Genomic DNA, 22,850 nt, shown 5'->3' on the forward strand with positions numbered 1-22,850 from the left:
TTTCCTTTCGGCGTCCCATCCTTAGAAGGGACCGCCTACCCGTTGAGGGGCCAATGGCCACCTCCCTCGAGCGCTCCCATCCGTAATGGGTGACGCCCACTCATAGGGATCTACCAATTAGTGATCACCGATCATGGCCTTACCGCCCGACCAAAAATAAATACGACAATTCAACTAAATTACTCAATTACAAAACAACCATAAACCATTTCACGTATGATTACTGATCAATACTTAGTGCAGAATTACTTTATTTGAAAAACATATTGTAGCTGACCATTCTTTATTGCATACTAAGAATAACACGACAATCACCACAACCTGCAAGAAATAGAATTACCATATCAAAACTTTATTCAAAACAACTGGCTGTCCTCAGGGGCTGGTGGGTGGGTTCAAAATTGGCTCTTCGTTCCGTCTCGAGCTCACGTGCAGCGAGGGGGTGCAGCTTCAGAGCACAGGAACAAGAGGATGCGTTCTTGGCTTGTTGCTCCTTTTATCCGTCTTCAGGGCGGGCGTAAACCCGCCCCTGCCTGCCCTTAGGGCGTGGCCAGCCGCGTCAGTGTCTAGGCCAGCCCACTCGAGGGCGGGAAACAGCGCGCCCCGGCTACGCCGCTTCGGGCATACCAGCCGAGGCTCGCCTCCCGCCCAAAAATGGCTTCCCGGGGGGCTCGTGGTACTCGGCCATACGTTCGGGGGGACCGAATGGTCGCCCCTTTCCATATGACCGCGATACCCGCCACCCCCTCTCAACACACTCCCCAAGGATGGGAAACCGGAAACAGTTCTGAACTTTTGGAAGACGGGAGGGAGTGACCCTCCCGGCCGTATTTATTAAAATATGAAACAAAAATAAAACATTAAAATAACAGTTTCATATTATGTACAATTTCATTACCACATTGCGATGTTTTGGCTAACCTTAACATATTCTCTAATACAAAGGTTCTCCTAGCCGAACTAACATCCTACAAAACATTAACTTGAAATTTTGAAATTGTACATCCTAACGTTTAAGGGCCAACGGCAAGGTCGTAACCGGTGTCAAGATCCCTAAACCCGAAATATCCCCCTCACTTGTGAGGGGCGACTGCACAGAGGTGTACCTCAAGTGCAACTACCAATTTCCCTTGACTTGACGGGGGCCCCAATAAACTCGACGCCACTTAAAGGTCGTTCGAGGACTCGTGTGAGGTATCTAGAAGGTAGCGTAGACCCCCTCCCAAACCCCACACAACTTACCACATCTGCCGTCGCAGATATCCTGCGTAATGGGAAGGGGTCCCAGTATTTAGGAAAACATTTAACCAAAAGAATGAAACATACTCAAACAAACATAAATTCAGTCCGCATTGTTTAATTCACAATGGGATGATACATAGAATGTGTAAACTTTTCACAATAATTAAACCGTAGTTATTCGTAGTGCCCCAAAGGGAAGGACAAGGGGGTATTGTGAAATAGTGCTGGGAATAAGTGAGGGAAAGTGCAAGGATTCGTACGTGATAGTAAAATCAGTAATTCACACTTGGTTTACAGGGTTACAACATCTGTACCATAAAGCATGACCACCCGGTTCATGTAACTTGTTATTACACAGAAATCATACTCCTAATGTTCCATGAATGAAAATAATGTGGTGTGGAGTTGACAATGAAGAACCGTAAGTTGTCGACGTTTCGACCCTCTGGCGTGCAGATATTAATGTTAATCTTGCGGTGGGGTCTTCATCAGGACCAGGGTGTGGGGGACACGTAACCTATTTAGAATGCAAATATATGTATTAAAATTACGGGCAAGAATCCCTAAACTATTTCAAAAAACGATGCATACCATCCTTAAAATGGAAAGTCACGCCTAAACTGGCGGGGACAGGATAATTATCTATCTGAGCAAATCATGGCATTTAGTTAACTCTAGTTGAAGTATAAATGTGATTTAAAAAAATGAAAAAATCAGAAAGTCAAGAAGTCAAGAAGTCAAAAACATAAAGAGATGGGCCTGATCCGCACTAGTGGACAGGTCAGCCTTCACTGAGAAGTATCAATAAAGTCACCGGAATAACCCCAATGCATAAATGAGGCACAGGGTACGTTACATAGAGGTATATACTTTGGTATACTTGATGCCGATAATAAGGGAGAACATATCAGATTGAGACTTACCACGGGTGTGGTATACACAGGACCCGATATGGTGAATATTCGGGGTCACTTTGAGGAGAATCTAATGAAAATACATTAAAGGACGGAATTCAGAGATGGAGCCGTGCTTGGAAACGCATCTACAAATAAACCACATGGTGAAAAACTCACCGTAATATAGCTGTGGTGTTACTGGAATGTTAGAAGATCTGAGGGGTTCCTGGTACCACCGGTACAATGCTGTCTAACAAAATGAGACAATTACACTCATTAGAAAGCTCGTAAAAACATCAACCAGTCTAACTAATTGGTTTGAAAGGGACCGAGTTCGACAACTCACCAGCAAGCCGTCTTCAGGACACGTCCCGCAGGGATCGTATTTTAGGGAGATCGAGTGAATCTAGACACAAAGAAAGGTGCAGGGGCATTAAAGTAAGAATGCCTGCACGGGTGGTCTGAAAGATCGTGGGAGCCCTCTGGAGTGCGCTTACCGGTTTACGGAGTGAATCCGGTTCCTGACGCTGCTCTCGATGGAAATGACGAGGCAGTGTTCCGGGCATCGGATTGTTACCAAGGAGACAGGGTCACGTGGTAACTGACAAATGCCGTGGACACAGTGGAAAGACTCCCAGGACTAAGTGGAGTAGTGTTAAAATCCGTTCTCACGGTGTCATGTGGAGTCAGTTAAGGACATACCAAAGGTGTACTGTCCTCAAGTATTCGGAGCGATGAACCAACAAGCTGGAGTCACTAATTGTTAAGGCTTAATCGTGTACTAAAGTGAGCGGTCTGTAGGATATCTAAATGTCAAAGTAGATTAACTGATCATACCGCGTTGTGACGATCCTTTGTCTGGCATACATTTGTTTAATGCCATATGTTTAATACAATGTAACAATGCTATGGACCCAAGCACTATATAATTATGACAATGCACCATTTTAAGAAACGCTCAAAGGGCGGCATAGGTGTGATAGGTGCTGGATACTGAGACTGGTTTGTCATTACTAATGACCATACATAAAAGGTGGAGTCTTAAACATACTGTGATATTGTGGATGTCATATCGTACATATAGTGGTGTACCTCTCACATGAGGGTAAAAGACCACGTAGTAGAGCCAATTGTTACTCAGTTGGGCTTGAACATTCAGCTAGATAGTGTGACTTGTTTATCATTACTATTGACCAATACATAAAAGGTGAAGTCTTAAACATACGGTGGTGTACCTCTCACATGAGGGTAAAAGACCACATAACAGAGCCAATTGATTACTCAGTTGGGCATGAGAATACTCAATAACACAGATCATAGAGTTGTCAGTACTACCTGTATACGATGTACACTAGCCATAACTTCATACAGATGGCGTACCTCACACATGTGGGTAAAGGACATCTGTGCTATGAAAACAAATGACTTCAAGATAAGGTAGCTAGTTGGGAGAAAGAACTGTCCTGTTCATTGAGCCCAGATTCAATTGAGTCAAAAGTGAACATCCATCTTAGTTCTCGGGTGTTGAGGATGTTTGAAATGTTCCCCCCCCGGGGGCCAAGTTTGGCTTTTTCAATAATTACCCACTTCAAGCTCTCAGGTAAATGTCCGGCTGCTGAGAAGTGGTCAACCAAGGGTGCGCCTGGTACTTGACATCGGATTCTACTCATATGTTGGAGTATCCGCACCTTTGCTTTTTGCTGGGTCTGGCCAATGTATATCAGTTGACATGGGCAAATAATGGTGTAGATGATATTCACGGAGTTACAGTTGGTGTGGGTTTTGATTGAGATTTTGTGGTGACGATATGTGAATTCCTTTGTCTGGATAGTACTTTCACATGCTTTGCAGCTACCACATTTGAAGTGGCCGACAATTGGGGGTAGATTCCATAGAGTGGCGATGGTGGGGTCCTCTGGTGATTGTAGAAATGAGCGCACCACATGGTCTTTAATACTTCTTGCTTTTTTGAAGGCATGTAGTGGCGGGTCAGCTTGCTGGATGTCATCCGATATGAGTTCCCAATGGTGATTAATTATGCGTTTTATTTTGTTGCTCTTCGTATTGAAAGTGGTCACACACACAATTCTTTGTTCAGACTGTTCGTCATTTGTCTTTGGAATCAGTAGTTCTTCACGAGGGTAAAACCAGGCCCTTTTCCTGGCTCGTTTGACCAGTTGCTTGGGATAGCCTCTGCTTATCAATCTTTGTCTCAATTCCTCTGATTCCGTATAGTAGTGGTCTTTGTTGGAGCAATTCCGACGGATACGTAGGAATTGCCCGAACGGTAGGTTATCTCGGAGAGCTCGGGGGTGGTGGCTGTCGTAATGCAGAAGTGAATTCCTCTCAGCTGGTTTTCGGTACAACGTGGTCTGAAGTTGACCAGAGTTCTCATAGATGGTGAGATCAAGAAAATTGATCTGATGATTGTCCGATTGAATCGTGAATTTTAAGAATTGAGACTGCTCATTCAGCCAACCGAAGAAGTTCGTTAATCCCTCCATATCTCCATTCCAAACCAGTAGGATGTCATCTATGTAACGCATCCATAAACTGAGGTGGTCTCTATAGGGATTGATATGACTTAGGACAGTATCTTGCTCAAAAGCGGCCATGTACAAGATGGCTACGTCTGGAGCAAAGGGAGCCCCCATAGCTACTCCGGACGTTTGGATGTAGAATCTATCCTTGAAAATAAAAAAGTTCTTGGTCATGGCTATTCGCAACAAAGCCACGATGAATTCAGTGGGTACTTGGACAGGAGCTGGTCGTTGGTTAAGGCAGCGTGTAATAACCATTAAAGCTTCCTGTTGAGGAATGCACGTATATAACGATACAACGTCACAGGTGGCTAGTCGTTGTTGGTCCACATCAAAAGGTAATCCCTCTACTGTATTTATGGTGTGCATGGTGTCACGCAGATACGCTGGAGTCGCCTCAGCTATTGGTTTTATGAAAAAGTCTATATATTTGCCAAGGGGCTCAAGGATGGAACCACACCCAGACACAATCGGGCGTCCAGGGGGCTGCGTCATTGATTTGTGAATCTTCGGAATGGTATAGATAGTGGCCAAACGTGGATGTGGCTTGTTCAAAAAATTGAACTCCAATTCCGATAGAAACCCTAGATCGAGACCAGCTTGAGTTACTTCCAGAATCTCACGGGCAATAGCTTGTGTTGGATCGGATCGCAGTGGCTGATAACTGGTGACATCGTTCAATTGCCGAAGGATTTCAGATTCATAGGAGTCAACATCCTGTACCACAATGGCACCACCCTTGTCCGCTGGTTTGATTACTAATTGGGTATTGCGTCCTAAGGTTTGAAGGGCCTGTTTCTCATTCCTGCTGGTATTAAATCTGGTGTAACATTTTGTTCCCAAAAGTTGTAATACATCCCTTAGTACCACTGATTCATATGCCAAAATCTTGTGAGACATGGCACTGTTGAACGGGACAAAAGTAGAGGGGGGTCTAAGTCCGGTGGTGGAGGGTTGAATGCTTGGTGCAGAGTTTCGGAAGAAGTACTTCAGCCTGATCTTGCGAAAAAATCAGAACAGTTCAGTGCGAATGATGAAGGAGTCTGGGTGATTGGTAGGGACATATGACAATCCTTTACCCAGTATTTTTATTTCATCATTGTTCAAAGTATGTTTCGATATATTCACAACAGGGCTAGTGACTGTGGGGGGTGACTTAGACCCCCCTCTACTTTTGTCCCGTTCAACAGTGCCATGTCTCACAAGATTTTGGCATATGAATCAGTGGTACTAAGGGATGTATTACAACTTTTGGGAACAAAATGTTACACCAGATTTAATACCAGCAGGAATGAGAAACAGGCCCTTCAAACCTTAGGACGCAATACCCAATTAGTAATCAAACCAGCGGACAAGGGTGGTGCCATTGTGGTACAGGATGTTGACTCCTATGAATCTGAAATCCTTCGGCAATTGAACGATGTCACCAGTTATCAGCCACTGCGATCCGATCCAACACAAGCTATTGCCCGTGAGATTCTGGAAGTAACTCAAGCTGGTCTCGATCTAGGGTTTCTATCGGAATTGGAGTTCAATTTTTTGAACAAGCCACATCCACGTTTGGCCACTATCTATACCATTCCGAAGATTCACAAATCAATGACGCAGCCCCCTGGACGCCCGATTGTGTCTGGGTGTGGTTCCATCCTTGAGCCCCTTGGCAAATATATAGACTTTTTCATAAAACCAATAGCTGAGGCGACTCCAGCGTATCTGCGTGACACCATGCACACCATAAATACAGTAGAGGGATTACCTTTTGATGTGGACCAACAACGACTAGCCACCTGTGACGTTGTATCGTTATATACGTGCATTCCTCAACAGGAAGCTTTAATGGTTATTACACGCTGCCTTAACCAACGACCAGCTCCTGTCCAAGTACCCACTGAATTCATCGTGGCTTTGTTGCGAATAGCCATGACCAAGAACTTTTTTATTTTCAAGGATAGATTCTACATCCAAACGTCCGGAGTAGCTATGGGGGCTCCCTTTGCTCCAGACGTAGCCATCTTGTACATGGCCGCTTTTGAGCAAGATACTGTCCTAAGTCATATCAATCCCTATAGAGACCACCTCAGTTTATGGATGCGTTACATAGATGACATCCTACTGGTTTGGAATGGAGATATGGAGGGATTAACGAACTTCTTCGGTTGGCTGAATGAGCAGTCTCAATTCTTAAAATTCACGATTCAATCGGACAATCATCAGATCAATTTTCTTGATCTCACCATCTATGAGAACTCTGGTCAACTTCAGACCACGTTGTACCGAAAACCAGCTGAGAGGAATTCACTTCTGCATTACGACAGCCACCACCCCCGAGCTCTCCGAGATAACCTACCGTTCGGGCAATTCCTACGTATCCGTCGGAATTGCTCCAACAAAGACCACTACTATACGGAATCAGAGGAATTGAGACAAAGATTGATAAGCAGAGGCTATCCCAAGCAACTGGTCAAACGAGCCAGGAAAAGGGCCTGGTTTTACCCTCGTGAAGAACTACTGATTCCAAAGACAAATGACGAACAGTCTGAACAAAGAATTGTGTGTGTGACCACTTTCAATACGAAGAGCAACAAAATAAAACGCATAATTAATCACCATTGGGAACTCATATCGGATGACATCCAGCAAGCTGACCCGCCACTACATGCCTTCAAAAAAGCAAGAAGTATTAAAGACCATGTGGTGCGCTCATTTCTACAATCAAGGGAGGACCCCACCATCGCCACTCTATGGAATCTACCCCCAATTGTCGGCCACTTCAAATGTGGTAGCTGCAAAGCATGTGAAAGTACTATCCAGACAAAGGAATTCACATATCGTCACCACAAAATCTCAATCAAAACCCACACCAACTGTAACTCCGTGAATATCATCTACGCCATTATTTGCCCATGTCAACTGATATACATTGGCCAGACCCAGCAAAAAGCAAAGGTGCGGATACTCCAACATATGAGTAGAATCCGATGTCAAGTACCAGGCGCACCCTTGGTTGACCACTTCTCAGCAACCGGACATTTACCTGAGAGCTTGAAGTGGGTAATTATTGAAAAAGCCAAACTTGGCCCCCGGGGGGGGAACATTTCAAACATCCTCAACACCCGAGAACTAAGATGGATGTTCACTTTTGACTCAATTGAATCTGGGCTCAATGAACAGGACAGTTCTTTCTCCCAACTAGCTACCTTATCTTGAAGTCATTTGTTTTCATAGCACAGATGTCCTTTACCCACATGTGTGAGGTACGCCATCTGTATGAAGTTATGGCTAGTGTACATCGTATACAGGTAGTACTGACAACTCTATGATCTGTGTTATTGAGTATTCTCATGCCCAACTGAGTAATCAATTGGCTCTGTTATGTGGTCTTTTACCCTCATGTGAGAGGTACACCACCGTATGTTTAAGACTTCACCTTTTATGTATTGGTCAATAGTAATGATAAACAAGTCACACTATCTAGCTGAATGTTCAAGCCCAACTGAGTAACAATTGGCTCTACTACGTGGTCTTTTACCCTCATGTGAGAGGTACACCACTATATGTACGATATGACATCCACAATATCACAGTATGTTTAAGACTCCACCTTTTATGTATGGTCATTAGTAATGACAAACCAGTCTCAGTATCCAGCACCTATCACACCTATGCCGCCCTTTGAGCGTTTCTTAAAATGGTGCATTGTCATAATTATATAGTGCTTGGGTCCATAGCATTGTTACATTGTATTAAACATATGGCATTAAACAAATGTATGCCAGACAAAGGATCGTCACAACGCGGTATGATCAGTTAATCTACTTTGACATTTAGATATCCTACAGACCGCTCACTTTAGTACACGATTAAGCCTTAACAATTAGTGACTCCAGCTTGTTGGTTCATCGCTCCGAATACTTGAGGACAGTACACCTTTGGTATGTCCTTAACTGACTCCATACGACACCGTGAGAACGGATTTTAACACTACTCCACTTAGTCCTGGGAGTCTTTCCACTGTGTCCACGGCATTTGTCAGTTACCACGTGACCCTGTCTCCTTGGTAACAATCCGATGCCCGGAACACTGCCTCGTCATTTCCATCGAGAGCAGCGTCAGGAACCGGATTCACTCCGTAAACCGGTAAGCGCACTCCAGAGGGCTCCCACGATCTTCCAGACCACCCGTGCAGGCATTCTTACTTTAATGCCCCTGCACCTTTCTTTGTGTCTAGATTCACTCGATCTCCCTAAAATACGATCCCTGCGGGACGTGTCCTGAAGACGGCTTGCTGGTGAGTTGTCGAACTCGGTCCCTTTCAAACCAATTAGTTAGACTGGTTGATGTTTTTACGAGCTTTCTAATGAGTGTAATTGTCTCATTTTGTTAGACAGCATTGTACCGGTGGTACCAGGAACCCCTCAGATCTTCTAACATTCCAGTAACACCACAGCTATATTACGGTGAGTTTTTCACCATGTGGTTTATTTGTAGATGCGTTTCCAAGCACGGCTCCATCTCTGAATTCCGTCCTTTAATGTATTTTCATTAGATTCTCCTCAAAGTGACCCCGAATATTCACCATATCGGGTCCTGTGTATACCACACCCGTGGTAAGTCTCAATCTGATATGTTCTCCCTTATTATCGGCATCAAGTATACCAAAGTATATACCTCTATGTAACGTACCCTGTGCCTCATTTATGCATTGGGGTTATTCCGGTGACTTTATTGATACTTCTCAGTGAAGGCTGACCTGTCCACTAGTGCGGATCAGGCCCATCTCTTTATGTTTTTGACTTCTTGACTTCTTGACTTTCTGATTTTTTCATTTTTTTAAATCACATTTATACTTCAACTAGAGTTAACTAAATGCCATGATTTGCTCAGATAGATAATTATCCTGTCCCCGCCAGTTTAGGCGTGACTTTCCATTTTAAGGATGGTATGCATCGTTTTTTGAAATAGTTTAGGGATTCTTGCCCGTAATTTTAATACATATATTTGCATTCTAAATAGGTTACGTGTCCCCCACACCCTGGTCCTGATGAAGACCCCACCGCAAGATTAACATTAATATCTGCACGCCAGAGGGTCGAAACGTCGACAACTTACGGTTCTTCATTGTCAACTCCACACCACATTATTTTCATTCATGGAACATTAGGAGTATGATTTCTGTGTAATAACAAGTTACATGAACCGGGTGGTCATGCTTTATGGTACAGATGTTGTAACCCTGTAAACCAAGTGTGAATTACTGATTTTACTATCACGTACGAATCCTTGCACTTTCCCTCACTTATTCCCAGCACTATTTCACAATACCCCCTTGTCCTTCCCTTTGGGGCACTACGAATAACTACGGTTTAATTATTGTGAAAAGTTTACACATTCTATGTATCATCCCATTGTGAATTAAACAATGCGGACTGAATTTATGTTTGTTTGAGTATGTTTCATTCTTTTGGTTAAATGTTTTCCTAAATACTGGGACCCCTTCCCATTACGCATTGATAACCCAGGTCCCCGTATTTCTAACTGGGTAAACCCCCCTTTATAAATATTCTACGTCGCAGATATCCTGGCCCCGGGAAATTCCCCAGGAGGGGGCTGTAGCCCCTCCTACCCAGGAAGGGGCCTTGACCGCCTTTCCTTTCCTTTCGGCGTCCCATCCTTAGAAGGGACCGCCTACCCGTTGAGGGGCCAATGGCCACCTCCCTCGAGCGCTCCCATCCGTAATGGGTGACGCCCACTCATAGGGATCTACCAATTAGTGCTCACCGATCATGACCTTACCGCCACAGGCCGGATAGTTGACCGGCTATCCGGACCCCCACACACTCCTACCTAAAGGTCATGTCTTAAAGTCCCCAGCCAAGCTATCAGGTCTCCTATGAGTAACTCGTTCCCCACCCGGGACAAATGAACACCATCACCCAAATACATACTGTCCCCTTTAATACAACCATGCGAAATAGAATGCAGTGTACTTGAACGGAACAATCGACTCACTTTATTATTAATCTTCCTCACTGAATGATTCAGAGCAGAAACTGAAAGAGCCCCCCGCCACACTTTTCGCGGTATCATATGGGACCATGCACCCTGGAACTCTTCTCGCTAACCAACTTACAGTGGAAAGCATTGCCTCAAGAAGTAGTCGTCTACCAGTGGACACCAAATCGTTGCCCCCAAGATGTACTATGACTATAGCCGGCGGTGACCTCGTCCGCCCTAACAAACCCTCAAAAAATGATTGAAACTGGTCAATACAGAGCCCGCCCTTTCCGTAGAAGGACACACTGTACCCGTATTCCCCAGCCACGTGAATCATGTCACCTGCTTTGAATACGTCCGCGGCCCGCCTCACGTATGAGTGGCCCACGACCCACACCTCCTTTTTCACAGCCGGTGATGTCTGACCGCTGACCCGGTGTTGGGTCGACTGCACAGTCCGCCCCGCCTCGTAGGCTTGCGCAACTGAAAACCAAAGAAAACAAGAAGCGTGAGTACATCATTACAGCTTCACAACATGTGCAACCGCACATACCTTTTATAACAGTTCGAGGACCAACGCCCCACACGTTTAACTTGTTCGACATTCAGACCCCTGGCTGTAGCCTCTGTAGCAGCCCCTATCTGAAAGGAATGGGTCCCAAACTCGCCGGGGTTCAAGCCCGCAGCGGAGATTGACATCGCAAGCACCCGCTGAAACTGAAACCTCGTCAGTGGGGTGGTGTCAGCGTGTCGCAACAATGTCCCCCCCCATGATGCCACCCTTTGCGCTAAATATTCTTCTACGCAACTTACCGGGCACATGGAGGACCCGGGAATCCTTTGTATGATTATGCAGTCCCCCATCGCACCCTGGTCGGTCTTGGACCTGACAAACGAGATGGACATTGTCTCCCCTCTGACCTGGACGTGCTCTCGGCACAGTCCCCCGTCACATCCCGCTTGTTCCTCGCCACTAGTTCGCTTACCCGCATAGCCCCATGGAATGCCAGCGCAAAAGCGGCTCGGAATAACACTGTTTCATACTGGGATGAACACGTTGAAGGGAGTACAGATAATAACAGAATCTGTCCACAGCCCCAGCTCCTCGGAGGACACCGCCGGTTTGTTCCAGACAACTCGACCATTGAAATCCGCCAGAAATGCCAACCAAATGCGCATGTCCTGGCGAACCTCGGCCGAGAGCCTCGTGCGATGGTGACCCTCCTTCAGGCCGACCATGGCCTGAGCGATCGAGCGGGAAAAGGGGCGGGCCATCGGTATTACTCTCAGGGCAAAATTCAGCTGTCCCACCAATTGTTGTAATTGCTGCAACTTAACCTTAGACTGACTAATACACGTCTCCAGGGATGCCCTGAACCTAAGCACTTTTTCTCTTGGTAAACGAAAACAACCCTCCTCCGAGTCGAGCTCGATCCCCAGAAACTCGAGGCAAGTCGAAGGACCCACCGTCTTACCGGGTGCCAATGGCACACCAAAATGGTTCATTAAGACACAAAATTCATTCAAAGCCTGACCACATTCCGGATCCCCGGCTGCCCCTAGAAACAAAAAGTCATCAAGATAATGCATAACCTGATGAAACCCCATCTTCCTTGTGAAGACCCATTGCAGGAAACAACTGAACTGCTCGAAATAGGAACAAGATATAGAGCCACCCATTGGCATACATCTATCCATGTAATAGTGTCCCTGAAACATGAAACCAAGAAGATGCTGATCGTCTGGATGTACCGGGAGCAACCGGAACGCTGACTCGATATCAGATTTCGCCATCAGCGCACCGGGCCCTAGGCGATTCAAAATGGCTACGGCCTCATCGAAAGATGCATACCGTACTGAACACACTGCCGGGTCTATCGCATCGTTTACGGAAAGACCACGTGGGGCTGATAAATTATGTATCAGCCGAAACTCACCCGGGTCCTTCTTGGGGACCACCCCTAAGGGGGAACAAACAAAGTTAGTAACCGGTGGCACATTAAACGGACCGGCGACTCGACCTCGAGCCACCTCTTTCCCAATCTTCTCCTGTACCACGGTCGTGTGCTGCAAGACTGATATTTGGTTTTTACATTTCGCTAAACCCTGAAACTCCCCCACTGGGATGCGGAAACCATATGAAAACCCGTTCCGCAACACCCCAGCGGAAGCGTGGTCCGGGTATTCGCTGAGCCAAGGAATCATTGCCATGGTATCAATCGGAGTAGGTAAAGGCGCCCCTCGGACTATTTCAGACCTGTTTGGCGCCTCCTCTACCCCCGTTATCACCCGTTTTGGCTCTGCACATGGACTCAGGATGGGACGCTTGCCCACACCCGCTACATTCGTGCCTAAATTTGCATGACCCCTGGGGCCTCGTACATTTACCCCTGTTAAAGTTCCAACAACTCCCCTTTTTACCTGTGGTGCCGTTCGGCCTGGACTGGTATTCGTTACTCGCGCCTGATCGAAAGGAGGTCCCAGAATATTGGCGGGAGGACTCCCCCACACTACTCCCTACTAATGGCAAATTCAACATACCAGTATCCGCCATTTTTGACCATGACACAGAATCGTAACAATCCCAAGTTAAGTTTTTATCATGTTCTTTCGCTTTTCTGAAAATATTATCGTAACAGAACCACTGATTGCCCCCATGTGACACGGAATACCCCATGATCCGTGACTGATAAATCGGCAATTCAGACAGTAATTCGGGCCTACGTTCGCCCAGGATGGATGTAAAAATCCACCACGCCTTGCCCCAATTGCCAATGTTCTCATTTACCTTGAAGGCGGCCATCTTTGCGCGCCAGACACTCGGGTGCATGAGCTCCTTTTGGCTCTTAACATATTCCATCTCATAATGATCGGTAAGCAACGAGAAGATGTTTACATACTCATCTGCCCATATCTTCTCCTTAATAGCTAGAGGGACATGTTGACCCAACTTTTTCCTTCTTGACGGGGCAGACTCATCCCTCGCAATCGGCAATGGCCGCTTACCTGAACCGGAAGCTGTGTCTGCGGCTGAGCCTATCCCAGGTGGCTTTCCTCCTGCCGCGGCCGGCGTGATGACTGGCGATGCTGCCTTCGCCGCCTCCCTTGTTTCACGCAGTTGCCTCATCAAAATCCGTGCGTCGTCAGCCGTGGCGCCCTCGTTATTTTTACCCAACCACGCTGCTAATTGTGCTGCCAGCTCGGGCGGCATATCTTCCCCGGACACGGGGGTGACCACCACGGGAATCGGATTCCCCTCCGCCGGCACCGGAGTTGGCTCTTCGAGTGGGGTACAGGGAACCGGGATGTCCCCTCCAGCTGCTCCCCTTCTGGGCCTCTTGCCTTTTCCTCCCGGAGCTGCTCCAGCCAACGGACGTTTCGGTCCCTCTTCCCCATCTTTCTCCGCCATTCGCTTCTTTAGGTCGGTCACCTCTTTCATAAGAACACGCAGCATCTGGTCGGTAGTCATTCGCTTTCCAACTTTCTTAGGCATTCCCCAACAGAGTATCTGTAAGACAAACAAGAAAGATTACCACATTCAAAATTGGCTCTTCGTTCCGTCTCGAGCTCACGTGCAGCGAGGGGGTGCAGCTTCAGAGCACAGGAACAAGAGGATGCGTTCTTGGCTTGTTGCTCCTTTTATCCGTCTTCAGGGCGGGCGTAAACCCGCCCCTGCCTGCCCTTAGGGCGTGGCCAGCCGCGTCAGTGTCTAGGCCAGCCCACTCGAGGGCGGGAAACAGCGCGCCCCGGCTACGCCGCTTCGGGCATACCAGCCGAGGCTCGCCTCCTGCCCAAAAATGGCTTCCCGGGGGGCTCGGGGTACTCGGCCATACGTTCGGGGGGACCGAATGGTCGCCCCTTTCCAGTAGTGGAGCAGTGGAATGCATGGAATAGATGGAATGTGAATTGCAGGGTTGGAGTGTAGAATGTAAGGTATATGTAAATGGATGTTTAAAGGAGGTGACAATTGCTAGAGGAAGAGGAAAGCTGGGAGAAAGAGGTTGGCAAAGGTAGCGATTTGTTGCTTCTTTCCTTAGAATTGAAATAAACAGCTCCTATTGCAGTACTTTTGAACGAGGGCCCTGTTTGTTAAAATGGTGGTGAGCGGATAGAGCAACAAAGCTGTTGGGTAGCATACTAAATCAACTAATATTTTTAAAGTGTGGCTCAACACCCCAGATGGTATCCAAGGTGCTGTGCTGCAGTCTCAGTCAAACAGCCAGGTCTTATCAGCCTGATTCAAGAAAATCGGATTCTGCGAATCTCAAATTGCGATTAACTGCGAATCGCAATTGAGAAATTGCATGTTTTGTGTATCTGGCTTCTTTCATAAGCCCGGTTTATATAATTGTTTAATAAGTTCGTTTGACCTTCACTGTGTCACTACCCTCAACCTTGCACTACTCCTTCCACTGACACCCTCCCCATCCTTTACCTCTGGGGCACTAATTCTGATGACGCTAACATGCATTTTTGTGTATAATATATTTTGGTCGATGCATTGTGATTTAATAACAGTGTTTCCTTACAAATTTGACTGCATATGTGTTTAATTCATAGTAAAAGTCTTTGTTTACCTATAACACTGTGTTCTGGGACTCCTCCCTCTCGTACTAATAAATGCACCCAGGTCCCAGCGACTATTTTGGGTATACCCTTTTTCTGTAACATATTTTGAACTGAACAGCAGGACAACATGGAGTAACCTTGGAAACCAGCAGAGTATTGCGCTGTTTAGCATATTGAGCAGTTGAGGCAGCACTGTACAACAACAAACAAACTCTGGGAAACAGCTAAGCATTGCACTTTGTAGTGTATTGAGTATAAGCACTTGCCTGCATCGATCGGTGACAGGCACACGTTTGTTACACAGTGTCTATGGATTTAGTAGGGCCAGATATTAGATCCACAAAACTTCATAATATAGAGACTGAGTCTCCTCATATCATCAGTAAATGCTCGTTAGGCTAGTTCACAGTACCGCATCTAAACTCCTAAACCTCCAGAGTAATAGATGTTGTCAGTAACCTCAAACATGACCACTCTTATTCCCAAGGAAATCATGGAAACAGATCTTACCCTTTAATTTGTCACTTTTGTATGCCCAAGGTTTCACAAAGAGAAGAGACAATAATACACATTCAAATGTTTAATGAAAAGATCAATCCTTGTAAGTGAAACATGAACTTGATTATTATACAGATGAGACACATCATTTGTAGAAGCATTATTAGGAGTGAGTATGTTTCGAGACAACATCTTAATTTGTGGTCAGAACATGGAGGAGTATGATAACAACTTAAGAAGAAAGATATCGTTGTTGCAGGAAGCTGAGTTGACAATCAAACATGAGCAACACAAATTTGGCCAAGTGGAGGTAAGTTATTTGGCAACATAATATCTCTAAATTGGTAAGAATGCCTAAAGAAAGATCATGTTATTCCCATTGTTGATGCTCCACCTCCTGCTAATAAACAGCAGTAATGGTCTTTCTCTGACCTACTGAGTTGTATGCATGTTTCATAGAAAAATACCAAGCACAGTAGAACTGTTGCCCAGGTTGTTGAGTGAAATGTGGAGTACGTATGGGGAATGAGCACAAGTGTGTTGGAAGTGTAAAAAAAGAGATTGGAAAGAACTTGTCTTAAATGTTTTGTGAGTGCAAGAAATTTGTGGCGGTGGTCGGCACTGATGGCTATGGCTTATGAACTGTGTTAGGCCTGTGGATTGTGGAACAAGGGTCACCAGCCTTGCATTCAGCTGATAAAATTGTTCTTTAGTAGAATGGGGTATGATAGAGTGCACATAGGCTGTGGACCATTTCCACACATATTTGTGGGGGACAAAGTTACTACTCAGGACAGACCACAATCAATCAAACAATCAGAGTACTTGTAAAGCACGCTACTTACCCGTGAGGGTCTCAAGGCACTGAGGGGAGGGGGTGCCGCTACTGCTCGAAGAGCCAGGTCTTGAGGAGTCTTCTGAAGGCGAGTAGGTCCCGGGTCTGCCGTAGATGGGTAGGGAGGGTGTTCCAGGTTTTGGCGGTGAGGTAGGAGAAGGATCTGCCACCGGAGGCTGTTCGTTGAATGCGGGGAACAGCGGCGAGGGCGAGGCTGGCGGAGCAGAGCTGGCGGGTGGGGGTGTAGAAGCTGAGTCTGCTGTTCAGGTAGGCTGGTCCGGTGTTGTGGAGTGCTTTGTGTGCGTGGGTGAGGAGCTTGAAGGAGATCCTCTTGTCGATGGGGAGCCAGTGTAGGTCTCTCAGGTGGGGGGTGATGTGGCTGTGGTGGGGGATGTTGACGATCAGTCGGGCGGAGGCGTTTTGGATGCATTGTAGTCGTTGTAGGTGTTTGGCTGGGATTCCTGCGTAGACTGCTTTGCCGTAGTCCAGTCTGCTGCTGATGAGGGCCTGTGTCATCGATCTTCTTGTTTCGGTCGGGATCCACTTGCAGATCCTGTGGAGCATGCGGAGGGTGTTGTAGCAGGAGGAGGAGACGGCGTTGACCTGTTAAGACATGAAGAGGGAGGAGTCAAGGATGAATCCTAGGTTGCGTGCATGGTCCGTGGGTGTCGGTACTGTTCCCAGTGTGGTCGGCCACCAGGAGCCGTTCTAGGCTGAGGGGGTGGGTCCGAGGATGAGTACCTCTGTCTTGTCCGAGTTCAGCTTCAGACGGCTGTTCCTCATCCAGCCGTCTACGGCCCTAATTCCCCCGTGGAGGTTGTTTTTGGCGGTGTGCAGGTCCCTGGTGAGGGAGAGGATGAGCTGGGTGTCGTCAGCGTAGGAGATGATATTGAGGTTGTGTTGGTGGGCCACTTGTGCGAGGGGGCCATGTAGATGTTGAACAGCATTGGGCTGAGGGATGAGCCCTGGGGGACGCCGCAGATGATGTCGGTGGCCTCGGATCAGAAGGGTGGGAGGCGGACGCTCTGGGTTCTGCCAGAGAGGAAGGACATGGTCCAGTCAAGCGCCTTCTCTTGGATTCCGGCTTCTAGGAGGCGTGTCTTTAGAGTGCGATGCCAGACCGTGTCGAAGGCAGCGAAACAGGTCCAGGAGGATGAGGGCTGATGTTTCGCCGTTGTCTAGCTGGCGCCTGATGTCATCCGTGGTGGCGATGAGGGTTGTCTCGGTGCTGTGGGACTGGGACATGGGACTGGGACAGGTCCAAGATGTTGTTGTCTTCCAGGTGGCGGGCCAGCTGCATGTTGAGGATTTTCTCAATGACCTTCGCCGGGAACGGGTGCAGAGAGATGGGCCGGAAGTTCTTGAAGTCCTTGGGGTCCGCCTTGGGCTTCTTGAAGAGGGCGTTGATTTTGGCGTGTTTCCAGCTTTCCCGGAATGTCGCTGTTTCAAAGGAGATGTTGATGACCTTCCATAGTTGGGGTGCGATGGCAGCATCTGCTTTGTTGAATATGGGGTGTGGGCACGGGTCTGATGGAGATCCTGAGTGGATGGAGTTCATGACCTTGCATGTCTCGTCATCGTTGACGTTGAACCAGGAGGTCAGGCGGTTGGGGCTGGTGGTGTTCACAGGGGAGGTGGGGCCTGGTGTAGTCGGGCGGTCATGGTGTTGAAGCTGTCATGGATGTCAGAGATCTTGCGGTGGAAGAAGATGGCCAGTGAGTTGCACAGTTCTTGTGAGGGCGGTATGTCTTTGGTGTTGAAGCTGGGGTTGGGGAGTTCCTTTATGATGCTGAAAAGCTCTTTGCTGTTGTGTGCTGTTGTGTGCGTTGTTATCCAGGCGGCCTTTGAAGGAGGATCTCTTAGCTAATCTGATGAGGTGGTGATGTCTGCGGGTGGCATCCTTGTGGGGTGCGTTCGGAGGTCCGGCATGCGCGTTTCGAATCACTGACAAAATTTCGACCTCCAAAATATCGACCTACAGAAATATTGAGTCTAAAATATCAAGGGCAAGAATATCGACACCCTATCTACAACATGGTAAGTACAAAAATATCGAAAAAATAATATAGATGTTAAAAATATCGATGTTAAAAATATCGTTTTTTTTCTTTTAAAATATAATTGTAAAATAAATTAAATAACACTAATAAATATAATATACATAGTTATAAGTATCTAATAATTTTTAAACTTAATAAATAATACATATATAATAATAATATATTCATTAAATATATACTGTAAATATATAATATATATGTTCTGAACAATATGTTGTAATAATTATTTTAGTAACTTATACATTATTAAAATATATTCTAATTTACTAATACATTTACAAACATAAAACAATAACATAAATAAAATGTACAAAACATAAAAAATTAAATATACTTTTAATATTTTTACAATTAATTATATAAAATGTTGAATGGCGTAGGGGTAAAAATCACTATTCCCACTCCAGAGAGTGCAACTGTAGGGAAAGCTTTGGAAAACGGCAGGGTAAAATATACTATTACCACTCCAGAGAGTGCAACAGTAGGGAAAGCGTTGGATAGCGTAGGAGTAAAAATTACTATTCCCACTCCAGAGAGTGCAAAAGTAGGGAAAGCATTGGATAGCGTAGAGGTAAAAATTACTATTCCCACTCCAGAGAGTGCAACAGTAGGGAAAGCGTTGGATAGCGTAGTGGTCAAAATTACTATTCCCACTCCAGAGAGTGCAACAGTAGGGAAAGCATTAGATAGTGTAGGGGTAAAAATTACTATTCCAACTCCAGAGAGTGCAACAGTAGGGAAAGCATTGGATAGCGTAGGAGTAAAAATTACTATTCCCACTCCAGAGAGGGCAGCAGTAGGGAAACCGTTGGATAGCATAGGGGTAAAAATTACTATTCCCACTCCAGAGAGTGCAACAGTAGGGAAAGCGTTGGATAGCGTATGGGTAAAAATTACTATTCCCACTCCAGAGAGTGCAACAGTAGGGAAAGCATTGGATAGCGTAGGAATAAAAATTACTATTCCTACTCCAGAGAGTGCAGCAGAAGGGAAAGTGCTGGATAGGGTAGAGGTAAAAATTACTATTCCCACTCCAGAGAGTGCAACAGTAGGGAAAGTGTTGGATAGCGTAGGAGTAAAAATTACTATTCCCACTCCAGAGAGTGCATCAGTAGGGAAAGCGTTGGATAGCATAGGAGTAAAAATTACTATTCCCACTCCAGAGAGTGCAGTAGTAGGGAAAGCGTTGGAAAGCGTAGGGGTAAAAATTACTATTCCCACTCCAGAGAGTACAACAGTAGGGAAAGTGTTGGATAGCGTAGGGGTAACAACTACTATTCCAACTCCAGAGAGTGCAACAGTAGGGAAAGCGTTGGATAGAGTAGGAGTATAAATTACTATTCCCACTCCAGAGAGTGCAACAGTAGGGAAAGTGTTGGATAGCGTAGGGGTAAAAATGACTATTCCCACTCCAGAGAGTGCAACAGTAGGGAAAGCGTTGGATAGGGTAGAGGTAAAAATTACTATTCCCACTCCAGAGAGTGCAGCAGTAGGGAAAGCGTTGGATAGGGTAGAGGTAAAAATTACTATTCCCACTCCAGAGAGTACAGCAGTAGGGAAAGCGTTGGATAGCGTAGGGGTAAAAATTACTATTCCCACTCCAGAGAGTACAACAGTAGGGAAAGTGTTGGATAGCGTAGGGGTAACAATTACTATTCCCACACCAGAGAGTGCAACAGTAGGGAAAGCGTTGGATAGCGTAGGGCTAACAATTACTATTCCCACTCCAGAGAGTACAACAGTAGGGAAAGTGTTGGATAGCGTAGGGGTAACAATTACTATTCCAACTCCAGAGAATGCAACAGTAGGGTAAATGTTGGATAGCGTAGGGGTTAAAATAGCATACTTATAAATAAAATCTTTTTATTTAAATAATGATATAAAGTATTGAAAAAATTTAAACCATATACAATACCTATACATAATTATAAAAAACATGATTACCTAAATATATTTAAGCAAAAATAAATATTTAAAAATACAATTTTTTTATATTTAATTACCAATTACTAATTATTTAACAATTATATTATTTACAAAACAATCATTTAAAAAAATTATTACTTAATTACATTTTACATTACTTCCACCATATTCCCCTATAAACCCACTACCCACAACAGAACACATTTATCTATTTATGAATTAATTAAAATTATTTTCCAATCAATTAAAATTAATTACCAATTAATTAAACATAATTACTGATTATTTAAATTTAATTTATAATTCCTACTAATGAATAATTAATTATACATAATTAGATAACTTCCCACCCTATTCCCCTATAAACCCACACCCCGCTATAAAACATATTTAGCAATTAATCAATTAATGAAAATGATTAACCAATTAATTAAATTTAATTAACAATTATTTATAATTAATTAATATTAACTACTAATTATTAATCAATTTAACATAGTTAAATTACTTCCCACCCTATTCCCCTATAAACCCACAACCCGCTATGAAACATATTTAGCAATTAATCAATTAATTAAAATGATTAACCAATTAATTAAATTTAATTACCAACTATTTACAATTAATTAATATTAACTACTAATTATTAATCAATTTAACATAATTAAATTACTTCCCACCCTATTCCCCTATAAACCCACAACCCGCTCCGATACTAAAACATATAATTAACTTATAAATAAATGTATTAATATATATATATAATACACATATAATAGTACTTATTTTAATTACTTGAGTAAAACCTATAACACATACATAATAAAAACAACAGAAATAATACAAATATCGATATTAGTGTAATCGAAATTAGTAACATCGATATATATGCTATCGATATTACTAACTTCGATATTACTTACATCGATATTAAGTATTTTGATATTACTTACCTTAGGGTCGATATTCTGTCCAACGATATTCTTGTCTTCGATATTCTGCACCTTCGATATTATTGACACGATATTTTGGTACATCGATATTTCTAACTCAATATTTTGACTGTGTACCGCGCGTTTGGAGGTCTGCAGCTCATCGGTGAACCAGGTGGCTCTCTTGCTGGCGTGGTTGTTGGAGGGTTTCTTGAGTGGGGCGAGGGTGTTGGCGCAGTCGTCGATCCACTGTCTGAGGTTGCGGGCTGCTGTGTCTGGGTTGGTGGGGTCGGTGGGTGGTTTTTTTTGGGCGAGGGTGGTGATCAGCTGGTCTTCGGTAACTTTGCTCCAGCAGCGGCGAGGTAGCTGTTGGGTGCGGTGGTGCATGGTTGGTTTATTGAAGGTGAAATGGATGCCGCAGTGGTCGTTCCAGTGGAGTTCGGTGCTGTGGTTGAAGGTGACGTGGGTGCCTGTGGAGAAGACGGGGTCCAGCTTGTGGCTGGCGGCGTGGGTGGGTGCGGTGACGAGTTGGCTGATGCCGAGGTTGGCGAGGTTGTCGATCAGGGTGGCGGAGTTGGTGTTGTTGTTGTTTTTGAGGTGGAAATTCAGGTCCCCGAGGAGGATGTAGTCCGTGGAGGCAAGTGCGTGGGTTCTGGCGAGGTCGGCGATGGAGTCGCTGAATTGAGCTCGGGGTTCCGGGGGTCTGTAGATGAGTGTTCCTCTGAGGGTTGTGTTGGGGTCGGTGTGGATACGGAAGTGCATGTGTTCGGCGGTGTTGAGGGTGTCGTCTGCATGGGTGGTGACCTTGAGGGTGGACTTGTGGATGATGGCTATTCCTCCTCCGATTCCGTTGGCGCGATCCCTGTGGGTGATCTTGTAGCCATCCGGGATGTCTATGGCGATGTCAGGCGCAGAGGAGTCGTTCCACCAGGTCTCGGTCAGGAAGGCCACGTCTGGGGCGGAAGTGTCGAGCAGATCCCAGAGCTCGACGGTGTGTTTGAGTGCAGGGCGGGTGTTGAGGAGTATGCAGCGGAGGTGGTTGGGTCCAGTCCTTGGAGGTTTGGTGGCTCTGTTGCAGGTGAAGCTGCAGGTGTGGCAGGAGAAAGGTCTGTGAGTCCGTTTCGGGTGGCTTGGAAGCAGGTGTGGGTTCGGCCGGCGTTGAGTGCGTAGAGGGTGCTGGCGTGGTAGCGGAGTCTGGTGTTTTGGCGTTCGCGGGGTCTAAGGGTTCTGGTGCTGGGTGCCGTCCAGGCGCCGATGGGTGCAGACCGGCTTGCCTTTGGCACGCAAGCGGCGCGCCCACTGCATGCCCGCTGCGAGGCCTCCATTAGAGGGGGATAGGGAGGAAGGAGCAGCTGGGA

Source organism: Lissotriton vulgaris, chromosome 4_1 (genome assembly GCF_964263255.1).
Source record: "Lissotriton vulgaris chromosome 4_1, aLisVul1.2, whole genome shotgun sequence".
Lineage (NCBI taxonomy): Eukaryota > Metazoa > Chordata > Amphibia > Caudata > Salamandridae > Lissotriton > Lissotriton vulgaris.